We start from the raw sequence: 12761 nt of genomic DNA, 5'->3' as shown, positions 1-12761 counted from the left end.
CTTTTTCCCTTCTTCCTTATTTCACTTTAAGCCTTCTTCAGGAAATTGCCTGTGGTTTAAAGGTGAGATCTCTGATCTACCAGCAAATGCACCTCCCAGGGGCCCAAATCTGCATGTTGCACACATAAACCTCTTTAGCCAGCTCAGGTGTCTGTCAAAGCACCAGGGTGGAAACCAAGGTAAAGAAGAGTTGCGGAGAGCAGAGAAATGTGCTCCTGGAGCCACAGCAGATGAAAGAGCCTGTCTCCAGAACTCAGCAGGAGCTCTGAAAACCGGGATACCGCACTAGTGAAACAGTCAGAACGGCCAAAGAAACAACGATTTACGTGAATGAAAAATTGCTGAAGGTTAGGTATGCCTTTTCTTGATCAAAACTTTACGTTATTGTTTGGGTGGTTTGAATTTCTGAAGGTTGGATTTCCAATATCGTCCAAATATAACCTGAGTGGGAGTTCAGCCATTTATCACCCTGGGAATATAAATCAGACCATGGACTACCACCAAACTGCTCGTTCTCATAGGGCAACCATGAATGTGAAACAGGTTTACGTGCTTCAAAACTGAGCAGGCAGTAATTAACACGGCAGGGCAAAGAGCATTTATTATCCCAAATCCTGAAACGAGCTGTAAAGATATCAGTTGTATCCAAAACATATCATTAGGCTTTTTCTTGATTTTTTGGTAATTAGAATCTTCCCAAGTGTCTCTGAGCGTTTTCATTACTTCGTAAATTTTCCCAAAATAGTTTAGACAAATTATTTTCAGCAGATGGCTTGTTATGAATAGCTTGTGAATTTTTCACTTTGACATCTGTACCGTGTTTACTGGGTGGTTTAATCAGTTCCTGGGCTGAATGACTGAAATGTTTGCAAGGGAGGAAAAATGAACACAGGATACTAAATAAGAAACAGTGTATTTCAAGGACAAACATATTCAGCTGACTGTATGCACAAACACTTTCTGAGATTTCCAGCGATCACTGACTACCGTGCGGATGCTGGGTGCCATCATGTATGTGTGCCTGCGTATCAAACTCATCTCGCTCGGCTGGAAGTGTAATTGTGAGTCTCTTCTCATTTTTAAGCAGCCATGTTAGGTAGTCAGAACTCACTAGCAGAATTTTTGCTCCAACGAGTTATATTTTAACCACATGCCCAATCCTGACTGTCTCGAGACTGATGTGGAGGTATTGTGAAGCAGAGCTGCATGTCCAAACGGGCTACTTTTATCTCCTGGCTTTGTCTTTCTCAAAATAACACTGGAAGATAAGGTACACTCTTTCTTTGATCACTAATCTTCGACTCTTGAATGGTGACCACAAAGGGTAAGTATGCATTGAACAGGAGGCCCAATGATCAGCACATGATTACACTTTCAAGGAGTGGGAAAAATTAAAACAGAAAGCAAAAACCTCAAACATGGGGGAGGCTGGAAAAGAGGGAAAAAGATCTGGTGTAAAAAACTCGAAGTATCTTCAACTGAGCAGAACCATAAAACAGACATATGTATTTGCTGATGAGAATTAGCATATTCTTGCTTTAGTGGTGTCCTCTCCTACCTAAAGGTAGTTTAATTAATAAGAAAACCACAGTAATAGGGAGCAAACCGTTGGGACAAGGATTGCCTCTGTGGTATGTTCATATGGTGCACGGTACAAAGGGGTCCTAGCACTGCCATCATGCAGATACTAAATAAAAATAGCACTGGGAGGAGCGGCAGGAGGTTGTGAGACTGCAGCACCAGTGGCAAAGCCATCTGCAGCAGCGCAGGCTGCAGCACGCTCCAGGCTCTAGCCGTGCCTTTTCTCACACCAGATGCTGCTGCGCCCACCACCTCAGCTCACCCCGGAGTCCCCAGCATGTCTGGCAAGCCACGGCTGGCCTCAGGTTTCTTGAAAGGCTTGTGATTTTCTGCGTTGAGTTGCCTTCCAAATGGTAAGTAATAAACACTTTAATAATTCATAACCAGTCGGTAATATCTTAAATAATTTAACAAACAATTTGTCGTCTTTCCTTGTGGTAGAAGGCGCTGGCTGGAGGGTGACTGAGAAAGGTGTCGTGACCGCCTCACCCCCCCCAGGAGTGGGTTTTGCCCCAGCCCGAGCTCAGCCGGGTGGATGAAGCCCGCAGGGGAGCAACGGGAGCCCACCCCGACCTCGGAGGACACAAGCGCAGACCTGCTGGTCAGAGGAACGGGAGGAGCCACATCCCCCAGTCTCCTCCTGTAAATGTTCAGTGCGCTCAGAGACGTATTTCTGGAGCTGTTCCACCCGCTGCCCTCAGTGACGAGACGTGGGGTCCTCCACACCCTCGTCCTCGCTTTCCTCCGGTTAAGCGCTCAGATTCTCCGCAGAGCAGCACAGACCCTGGCAGCCACAGCTCCTGCCTCGGCACCCAAGCTGCTGAAGGATCGCAGCAGGCCTGAGGCGGGCTGGCAAGCCAAACGGCCCTTCGTTCCCACACAGTTTAAGCAGCAAGTCCCAACAAGATGGATGTTATCTTCCAAAGGCTTGGAGAAGATTTTGGAGCAACGTTCAGTTCCGAGAACCACCTCAGAAGGTAAAACCCCAAGAGCAATAAGAGACCAAACACACCTGAGTCAAAAACAGTAGTTTTACCTGGTTAGACTGTAGCATATATCTGCAGCATAAGCCCCGCATCACTTTAAACACAAACAGCATCCAGTGAAGCCAGCCAAGATCTCCAGGTGCTTAAAATCATACTGGTGCTTAAGATAGTAATTAAGCAAGGCACAAGAGGAACCCAAGTGGTGTCAGCTTAGGCATAAGGAATATGTAAAAAGTAACAGAGAAGCAGTCTTTTATTGTGTTTCAAAATAAGTCTGTGCTCTTATTTCCAAGTAGTTCCAATCCTGCTGATGGATACAATCCCCTGCACACAGGCTTCTTTAGGAGAAGGTGTTGCATTGACTCCAGTGAAGTTATGCTAGGAGAAAACGTGGTCTCTGCGACTCAGCTGTTCCCCAAAAGCCCCTTTAGCTAAGGCATTTGCCATGTCTAAATATGTATTTTCATTTAAGAGGTGTATTTTCAATTAATAGCAACCACCCCGCTATGAAAAGCATTTAAGAGCAAACAGGCAGGCCAGCCCACTGGCGTGCTGGTGAGCGCCAAGAGGATGGCAAAGGGGAGCAGGACAGAGCACCAAACTGCTGCATTGCCCCAAAAACACACCAGAAGGAAGCGCAGCCTGTTCCTGCCGCCACAACGCCCGTGTTGTGCTGCGAGGGCCAGAGCTCAGGCGTTGTTCAGGGCTTGCTCCCAGAAATTGGTCTAGCCCAGAAAATCAGGGGAAACTCGAGCAGCGTCGTTCTTACCCTGCAAACATGCCTGTGGCTCATTGGCACAGTACAGCATTTTCAAAAGCACCCGAGCAGGGCTTAGGAGATTTACCTGTCCCCAAACAGGTGTAAGCTTCTAAGCATTAAATCACTTTAAATATTCCCTCCGGGCTTTAAAGTCACTTTGGTGACTCATGACAGAAGGCTGCTGTTTCTGGGCCTTTTTAATGGCAACACAACACGGGGAGAAGGGAGAACAGAGGGAGACGAGTCTTTCTTTGCATGGGAGTGTGCTGGTCCACAACCCGTGGGGAGTCCCCCTTCCACAGAGATGCTTTTGCCGAGACGCGGCTCGTGCCGGGACGCCTGGGCTCCTGGGGACAGTCCCAGCCCAGCGGGAACAGCCAGAGATGGCAAGCAGCTATGTTGAAGCAGTCCTAGAGATTTCTTTGAACCAAAGGACTTGGACTTTATCCTGTAATGCCTTTTCGGTAACGAGTGACATCTAAATTATCTCTCAGAGCAGCTAGTGTGTGTGTCAGTGCTGGCTCGGTGCTGCTGTTTGCCAATGAAGAGAGCTTCTTTGGGAATTTCTAAATGATCTCATAAATATATGCCCTTGCTCACAGGTCTGCTTACCCACAAACACCAATGCAACGCTCATTAACTCCTCGAAAGTGTTCTCCTCACCCTCGGTTCCTGCTGTCTCTCTCTAGCCCTGCTGATGTTTCTTCTTTAATAGATTTTATTGTGCTCAGGAGATTCCCAACGCTGCAGGCACTGTGTGATGGCAGGGTTGTCCCAAGGGTCACTCCCATTTGATGGTTGAAATAGTTTTTGACTTCTTTTTGAAGCGGTCCTTCCTCCACCTTACAGATTTTTCCCTCAATAACCTTTTTCAAAAAGAAACAGGCTGACACAGTTGGTTGATGTCAGGAAACCTGTCAGTTACTGTATGGGCAGAAATCAGCCTTCTGGGAGATGCAATACATTATTCATCATCTTCTGAAGATCATCTAAAGGTCAGGCTATTTTGGCCTCAAGGTGGATAAGATATGCATTCAGCCTTACGGGCTGGCCATGGTTCCTATGCCTGGAAGCCTGAGGTATTACGCAAGGTGCTTGCATCAGAAACTTGAAAAGCAGAGACGGCTTCATAGCTTTGCAGATCACTGTTGCTGGGATCAGATAGCTATTTATGGGTTTTTGGAGACACCCTCAGTCAACCATGTGGGAAGAGAATCAGCACTTGTGAAAAGGTAGTGCTCTTCTGTTCCGCTGCTGAGGAACTACAGTTTTTATCAGGTTTTCTCCTAACTTTCGGATCTGCACAGTCAGAGAATAAAAGTCTAACAAAACTTCATCCTAAAAGACAAATATATGAACTCAGTTCAGAACGGCTACCTGCCAGGGCCAACGTGGCAAGGTGCCCAAGGACAGTCAAGGCAGGGCAGATGCTGCCTCAACTATCAGCTCCCACTGTCGGGGTTGGGTGTTTTGATCTTCCTGAGATGACCAGTTTCCTAGGAGAGCTCAGTGTTCTGGGAGTTTTGTTTTGACAGTCCTGTAGCCAGTCATCCCCCAGCCATGCTTTTGGCAGTAATCAAAATATCTTTGAGAGCTGTTTAACATTATGGGAAGTTTAAAACATTTTTGTCTTAAAAACAAAATATAATTACACAGTTAGGTGGAAACTTTTAGGGTGCTGTATCAAGAAAAGATTAAAAAAAAAAATCAATTTAAAAAATACAGGTTTTCCATATCTGGGATTTAAAAAGACAATGACTGAAAGACGATTGGTTCCAGCATAGCTATTACCAAGTAGAAATACTGATTGCATCCAGAAAATACAAATCATTCCCTTGTACCTACAGAAATACAACAATATTTCCTGTCTGCTCTGATGCTGCTTATTTTTTTACTGGTGAAGATAGCTGCATCAGAAGAACTTCAGCTGGACCAGATTCTCATATCCAGATTTGTACCTCTCATTCACTCTGCAATATACCTGCAGGTAAAAGGACTATCAAGTACCAGCAGCAACGGAAACACATCAGGCTACTAACAGCAATGGTGTAGGATAATGTGTCTTCTTCTTCCACTTGAGGAACGTGTGTAAACCAAACACAGTGGGTTTTTTTCAATTGTTTGAAAAATAGACTATAATACCATGGATTGGTCATTGGTCAAACTGCAAAAGTTCTGCAACTTCATTTGCAGTCATTAACTGTCACTGTCCTGTGTTGTCCCCCATAAGCAGTATTTGGGGCTTCGCTGGGCTGCTGTTTTCCAGGCTGGGCAATGCTTGCTGTGATGCCGTGAGTGGTGGCTTCTAGAGTAGTAGTGATCACGCTGCCCAGGGATCTTCACGTGCTCCTTTTACCTTACTTGAAGGCGGCTTTGTACATCCATCAACTTCCACCAGGTCTGTGTTTGATCTGCTGAGTGATGCCTGACTTGAGGTCTGCCCTTAGCATCAGCTCATGCACTGTCCTGTTTGGATTTGGTTGGTGAGACATAAAATGTGATATTGTTTCTTCTCTCTGCTTGGGTAAGTGCAAAGCACACCTAGCCATGATGGAAAATGCAATGCACACGGACACATACCACTGCTAGTGAAAGGCATTAATCTGCCCCAAATCCGGACTTAGAAACATGCTGAAAAGCTTGGAGTTGTGCTGGGGACCACTCTGCTGTCCCCTACCATCAGGTGCACACAGGGCTGGGTGCTGGGGACAGACCTGGTGCCATGCCAACTTGTAGTCCATATAAACTGGGATGTTTTTACTCCACAGCAGCAGCTTTAGCTGCTGTCTGAGAGAAAGGCAGAGTTCATCTGGTCGGGCAAGATCCGTAACGAGCTGCTCTGTACTTAAATGACATCTAAATTCCTGGCTTGCATACGGGTTGGGCACCGACCCCACCAAGCTGTGATGTGCCCTGGCACGCAGCTTCCTACCTAGCTGAGACCTGACGATGGACTCGGAGAAGCCTCACTCAGTGCCTTTGCCTCACTCTTATCGGCAAGGTCTCAGCCCAGTTCCACAGACCAGGGGAGACAGGCACTCTCCACAGTACAGGGGGGTCAAGCTGAGGACCACAGAGGTAAGCTGCATGCACACAAATCCATGGGACCAGAGTGGGATGCGCCCGAGGGTGCTGGGGTTGATGGCCAGTGTCACTGCGAGGCCACGCTCTCTCCTCTCTGAAAGGTCATAGCAAACAGGAGTGGTCCCTAATGACTGGAGAAAGATTCCTGCCTTCAAAAAAAAAAAGGCAGAAAGGAGGATATGGGGAAGAACCAGTTGGTCAGACTCAACCCAGTGCCTGGGAGAATTATGAAGCAAGTCCTGAGGGGCTCTGTGTCCATGTCACAAAGGAGAGGGGAGTGATTAGGAATAGCCAGCGTGGGTTCTCCAAGGGCAAAGTGCACCTGGCCAGCCCGCCTGCCCTCCTGATGGAATAAGTGACCTGCTCTGCAAGGGCAAGGAGGGCAGTGGATGTCCCTTTCCTTGGCTTTAGTAAGGTTTTCACCACAGTCTCCCACAACATTCTTGTAGTCAAAGAGAGGATCACGGTACGAGCTGCGTGGATGGACTAGAAAGCGGGTGAAAAACTGTCTGGATGCTTAGGCTCCAGAGGGAGTGGTCACGGATTCAGAGTCCGCCAGGCAGCCAGTTATGAGTAGTGAGTTTTGGGGTCAATACTGAGACCAGAACAGGTTTACACCAGTATCACCCATGACCTGCACGATGGGAGACAACATTTCCCCAGCAAGTTCACAGACAGTGTCAAAGCAGGAGGAAGCCGTTACCCCGGAGAGCAGGGCTACCGTTCAGAGGGACCTGGACAAGCTGGAGAAATGGGGCAACAGGCACCTCATGAAGATCAGGATGGACGGACGCAAAGTCCTCCACCTCATCTGTAACAGCTCACTGTAACAGTGGGGACCTACTGCCTGGGCAGCAGCTCTGCAGAAAAGGACCTGAGGGGCCCAGTGAGCAACGGGTTGAACATGACCCAGCAGTGTGCTCTCGCAGGGATGAAGGCTAACTCCAGCCTGGGTTGGATCAGCAAGTGTGTAATCAGCAGATTAAGGGAAGTTATCTTTTCCCTGTTTTTTAGCAGTAGTGAGACTGCACCTGGGGTACTGTGTCCAGTTTGGGGTTCCCAGTGCAATAAATACATGGATATACTAGAGCAAGTGCAGTCGAGGGTCACGAAGATGGTTGGAGGGCTGGGGTGTGATGTGTGAAGAAAAGCTAAGGGAACTGGGTTTATTTAGCCTGAGAAGACTGGAAGGAGAAGAGGCAGCAGACACGAGTAGTAGGAAGGGAAATCCTACCTGGACGTAAGGGAAAACCTTCTTTGTTGTGAGAGGGGGGTCAGACATGGGAGCAGGGGCACAGAGAGGCTGGGGAACCTCCATCCCTGAAGATTTTTAAAACCACCCTGGTACCATTTTCTCCGCCTTCTATCAATGTAACAGCCACTCTTGCAGGAACTACAAGAAATAAACATTTTTACCTGGCTCGTTCTTAAATGCCTAGCAGGAACCAGAGCAACAAAAAATCCTCATTTACTGAGTGAAGACCTGAACACCTCTGAGGAACAGGGACGCTGTGACTGGCCCAAGGGCTGCGTGAGGGCAGGAAGGTGAGTGCCTGGGGCTGAGGCAACGCTCAGTCTCATCACCTTGGTATGGGACTTCATGAAATGATTGAGAAAGCTGCTAGTGGCCAGTTTAGTTGGAATTTGGCCTGGAGTGAAGTCAACAAAACAGAAAAAAACCCTCAAACATCAAAGCTTTCCTCTCAGGGTCAATTTACACCCTCAAATTGTCTGTTGTCTGAGTCAAACTAACAGCTTGATGCTGAACAGGGAGGGTTTGCTTACCTCCAAGGACCCCCTCTCATGCTTGTCCAGCTCCCTGGTCCCACCACCTCCTCTGCTCGAGCACTCATCAGCCCCTGCTGTCAGCTGCCCGGCGTGTCCAGGGACAAGCAGCAAAGAGCAGGAGCTGGAGAGAAGGAGCAGGACTTGCCCCTTCCTGAAGTGTTGAACTGTTAGATTGGCTCAGCCCCCTTCTGTCACCTCCTGCCAGAGGGCCAGGTGGGAGGGAGTCAGAAGGGGCTAACAGAGAGCTGTCTTGCTGCAAAAGAAAATCCTGCCCTTTGAAATGCTCAAGACCAAATTTCCCTAACCTGGTGCTGGCAAGATCACTTGAACAGGCTCAGCATGGAAGAGGTTCCCTGGTACATGGTGGCTGCAGATGTAGCAGTGCTCCTTCCCAAACACTCCCCCTCTCATGCCACTGGCCGTGCCAAGACAGGCACTGGCTCCTTGCTTGGTCTCTGGGCAATGGATTACAGCATGCATTTACCGCCCGCAGCGGGGAGGTCACCGACTGTGTCCCCTCAGGTGCCCAGAAGACCAAACCCACAATTCCCAGGTGGATGTTTTCCCTCCATCTACCTAAGGCCAAGGAAGCAGGATCTGCAGCTATCTAATGCTGCATAGAGACTGGCATGGGAAGATTACTGACTGACCATTTATTTTTACGTAAAAGAAGCTAGCAAAATGTGTGGGTCAAATTGTCATTCTGCTTCATGCACCACAACCTAGAAGGCTGTTTTCCTACCACTGCTGCAAATCAATCCTTCAAAAGTTTCCTGGCTCGGTCTCCAAATCACTTATCTTTGATTATTTCTAGTTCCACTGTACGGTCCGTTGTGTCTTGGGGCCGCAGGACAAAAGCCAGGAGTCCTGCAGTGCAACTGCTCACTTAATTCCTTGGGTGTCTTCCCTGCTGATACATAGCAGAGATTGGCAACTAATCTATATATAGTACAGCACCGCAGCCGAGACACAATGGCTGCATTCAGCGTGCATACATGATGATGTCAGCAATGGCTGTTTAATTGCATCATGGGAAGTGAGGGGAGAAAAGAATTGGAAGAAAAAAAAAAAAAAAGAAAAAAAAAAAAAAGAAAGGGGGCCTCTGGCCCCTCCACTTTACATAATTTCCTTCACCGCCAGATGGGAACGCATGGGAATGCCGGCCCCGCATCTCAGGAGCTCACTCCCCGAAGCCTGGCATGGCCACATCTGTTTCCCTGATTTCCTACGCTTCTGATCTTCTTCACCTGCCCTGCACCCCACCACCTTGGGCCAGCTTCCTGAGATGCTGCTACCGCCATTTGATTTGGCTTCCTGAGGCTCGCTCCCTCCTTCCTTATTTTTACTTCTCCAGCTTGCGGTAGCATCCAAAGGCCGGTAGCTGTGAAACACCGAGGAAGGGTAGGGTCTGCACTGCGGAGACCACACAAGCCCCTTGGCTGCTTTTATTTAAACAAATGAGCATCTGTACTGCCAGGCAGTGGTTCACAAAAGGGGCTGTCAGCCTCAACGCAACTCCACTGCTCTGCAGCTAGCAAACAGAATATATACAAACTTCTCTTCCCAGCAGCCATCCATCATCGTAAATGTATGGGAGTTTTATTTGAAAGGAGAGACAACACCCTGCTTTAGTAAAGCGAAAAAGGGAAAAGATCCTCAGAGTGACAGTGTTCCCCTCTCTGAGACCTACAGCATCAGCCAAATCAACAGCTTTAAAAAATCTCCCCGAATCCCTGCCTTCCCTTTAAAGTTCCCGCTCCTGCAAACAGTACCCGTGGTATCCTCCTTTTTAAGAAAGCGTCCTTTTGTCTTATCCCCCAGCCTATTTATAGCTCCCGTGGTGGAGGTGTACTGGGAAGGATTTACACCAGCAGGCGCCGGGCCCTTCTGGGCACAGAGAGGAGGCACGCCGCGGAGGGACACCGAACAGCCTCCGAGAAACGCGCGGCTCCTTGGGGCGCATTTTCTGGGAGGAGGCTCTCACCCAAAGGGTTTCAGCTGTTTGTTTTCCCAGCAGCACAGGAGAGGGGCTTCGGGCCCTGGTGTGAGTGATGGGCTGCTTTTGTAAGTCCACATTTACGAAGGACGGCACGGGTACCATCAGGGTCCCACTAAGGAGAGGAGAGAGCCGCCCACTCCCACTGCCAGGGAAAGCTGCCCAGGCACGAGCTTCTCCTTCCTTGGCTCCCTCGTGGAGCGGTGAGGAGGGGAAAGGCCTCTTCACGGGTCATCTCATCTTCCCAGAGACTTTGCAGAGAAGCCGGGATCTGAGACTCCAACCTCTCACACGTCCCCCCGAGCGTGCACCAGCCTCATCCTGTAACCTGAATCTGGAGGAACCGCACGATGCAAGGTAGCAAAAGCTTCCTCTGAGTCCACCTGACAGCTTTCCCTACAGGAAACGCAATTATAACCACAATAAATACTCACACGAACCAGAAATTTTGATTATCGCCCTGCATGGCTGCTTGCTTGTTCATTCACTCTCATAAAGGAGCGTATTATCTTTGCATGTACTGTCCCTGTTTCCCGCTAAGGACAGCGCAGAAATATTTCCACTTTTCTCTCTTGGCATTCAATTTATACCTCTGGAACTGACCCGCCTTGATCAGAGCAGCTGCAGGACAGAGGCAGCACCTGAATGTGGGTCAGGATTAGTGCTGCCCGTAACACAAAATCATCTGAGGGCATGTGCCCTTTTCCGAGGGTCACAGTTTGCGGGTGCTCAGGGAATTAATTACATTGCATGGCCCTGAGGGAGAAGCGGGTCTCTCCAGGTCCCCCAGGGAATGACAGGGAGGCAGAAGGGGACAGGCAGCACTTGGATGCAGATAGCTTTAAGATGTAGATGATTGTCTGTTTGCAGCCAGCCGCAGAGATGGCAGATACGAGTGTCCCTCTGAAGAGGCTACACAAGCGCTTCAGCCTTCCCGGCACAAGGTCAGCCATCGCGGTGCGGCAGCATCTTCGGGGACACTCACACGTCCCGGTTTAGGGGCTGAACTGGGGGCTGGCAGCGAATAGCAGAGGGTGCCGGGCTTCCCAGCTCCCGCAGCCAGATCTGGAGGGGAACAGCTGCCTGCGCCCAGAGTTTACACAGCTGTGGGGAAGCGTTAGCAGCTGACAAGTCGTTCTCCCTTAAGCTTTAGCGTATACCACCTCTTGAGGTTAAAAGCACTCCCCCAGCTGAGTAAAAGGATCTTGCGGATGTGAACAAGAACGAAGGTGGGGTGGACTTCTGAGTTACAGCCGAGTTAACTGTGCGGAGAGGATAAATGCGAAGCGAGGTATGGGAGCAGCAGCAGTGTCAGGAAACGGGAGGCTAACAACAAAACATTTGCAATTATTAGCCCATAATGTTGGCACCTGCTTTCTACCTCCAGCTGCTCAGAGTTTGCATTTCTTGACCTGCAGAGCATGTTTACAAGACACATCTATTCTGCCAAGTTTTTCCTGAAGGGCAAAGTGATCTGGTGGGACGTTTCATTGAAGGTGAGTTTGAGAGCCTGTAATACTACTCCAGCATCGTTTTTTTTGCATAAATCCAACATGCAGACACTGAAGTCACTTCTTTGTGGGACAAAGTCTGGATTGAGACCATTCTTAATGGTAGGCATCAAGTTTGAAAGCTGTGACAGGGTAACAGTAGAGTCAGGGGGAGAAGAACAGACATTTGCTTCTTCTGGCCTTGAGCCCATCCTGGAGGGCAATTGCCTCGCTGTCACCATCAGAGATTGAAGCCAACACAGGTACTTAGCCTAACAAGAAATCTGATTGAACAGATGGTGAATAGAGAGAGATTGGAGAAGTCTGGAAGAGGAAACTGGTTTTAGAGATGCAGTCATTGGGAGGCAAAGGTGCTAAAAGTCCTTGTGGTGCTAAATCCCACTATGTGGTTAGAAATGGATGATTTTCAGCCAGAATTTCTGAAAGGAAGAAGGAATGAATCAGAATGCACAGAAAAACAAAACAAAAAATGAAAAGAAAGGTCATCTAGTTTCAGCTGCATACCAGGTAGTAGGAAAACTAGAGCAAGGCTTAAGCATAAAGGTGTTCTGGGAGACTCTATCAATAGGAGTGAAAAAAACTTTATTTAGCACGTCTAAAAATGACACCTTTGCATCAGTTGCCTGCAGAGATCGGTGCTCTAAGGCAAGACAGTAGGGGTTTACTTCTCTCTGGGAATGGAGAGTAGGAGATCGATCCCTCAGCCTGGTTCTGTCTCTCGGGTTAAAAGTAATATCAGCTGAGTGCAAGATCTCTGCTTCCCAAAGCCAGCCCTTGAAGGGCATAGAGATGTGAAGATGCACACCTACAAGATCCATAGATTTCACTTGCACATGTGCGTAGGGGAGGCTACCTCTGTTCCCCTCTGGATCCTATCACATCCTAACAAGCACATCTTTAAACTCAAGGTGACCCTGCTGTAGGGGAGATGGATGGGTGGAGGAGGGGGTGTCAGGAGCTTGAATTAATATGCTGAGCAAGCCAGTTCCCAATGATTTATACTATGGGGACAACACTTACTACTTCTTTGCTCCCCAACCTTCTACCCTGCTCAA

This window comes from Tyto alba, unplaced genomic scaffold (assembly GCF_018691265.1).
Source record: "Tyto alba isolate M040663 unplaced genomic scaffold, T.alba_DEE_v4.0 Super-Scaffold_46, whole genome shotgun sequence".
In the NCBI taxonomy this organism is placed as follows: domain Eukaryota; kingdom Metazoa; phylum Chordata; class Aves; order Strigiformes; family Tytonidae; genus Tyto; species Tyto alba.
This window is presented reverse-complemented; position numbering follows the sequence as displayed.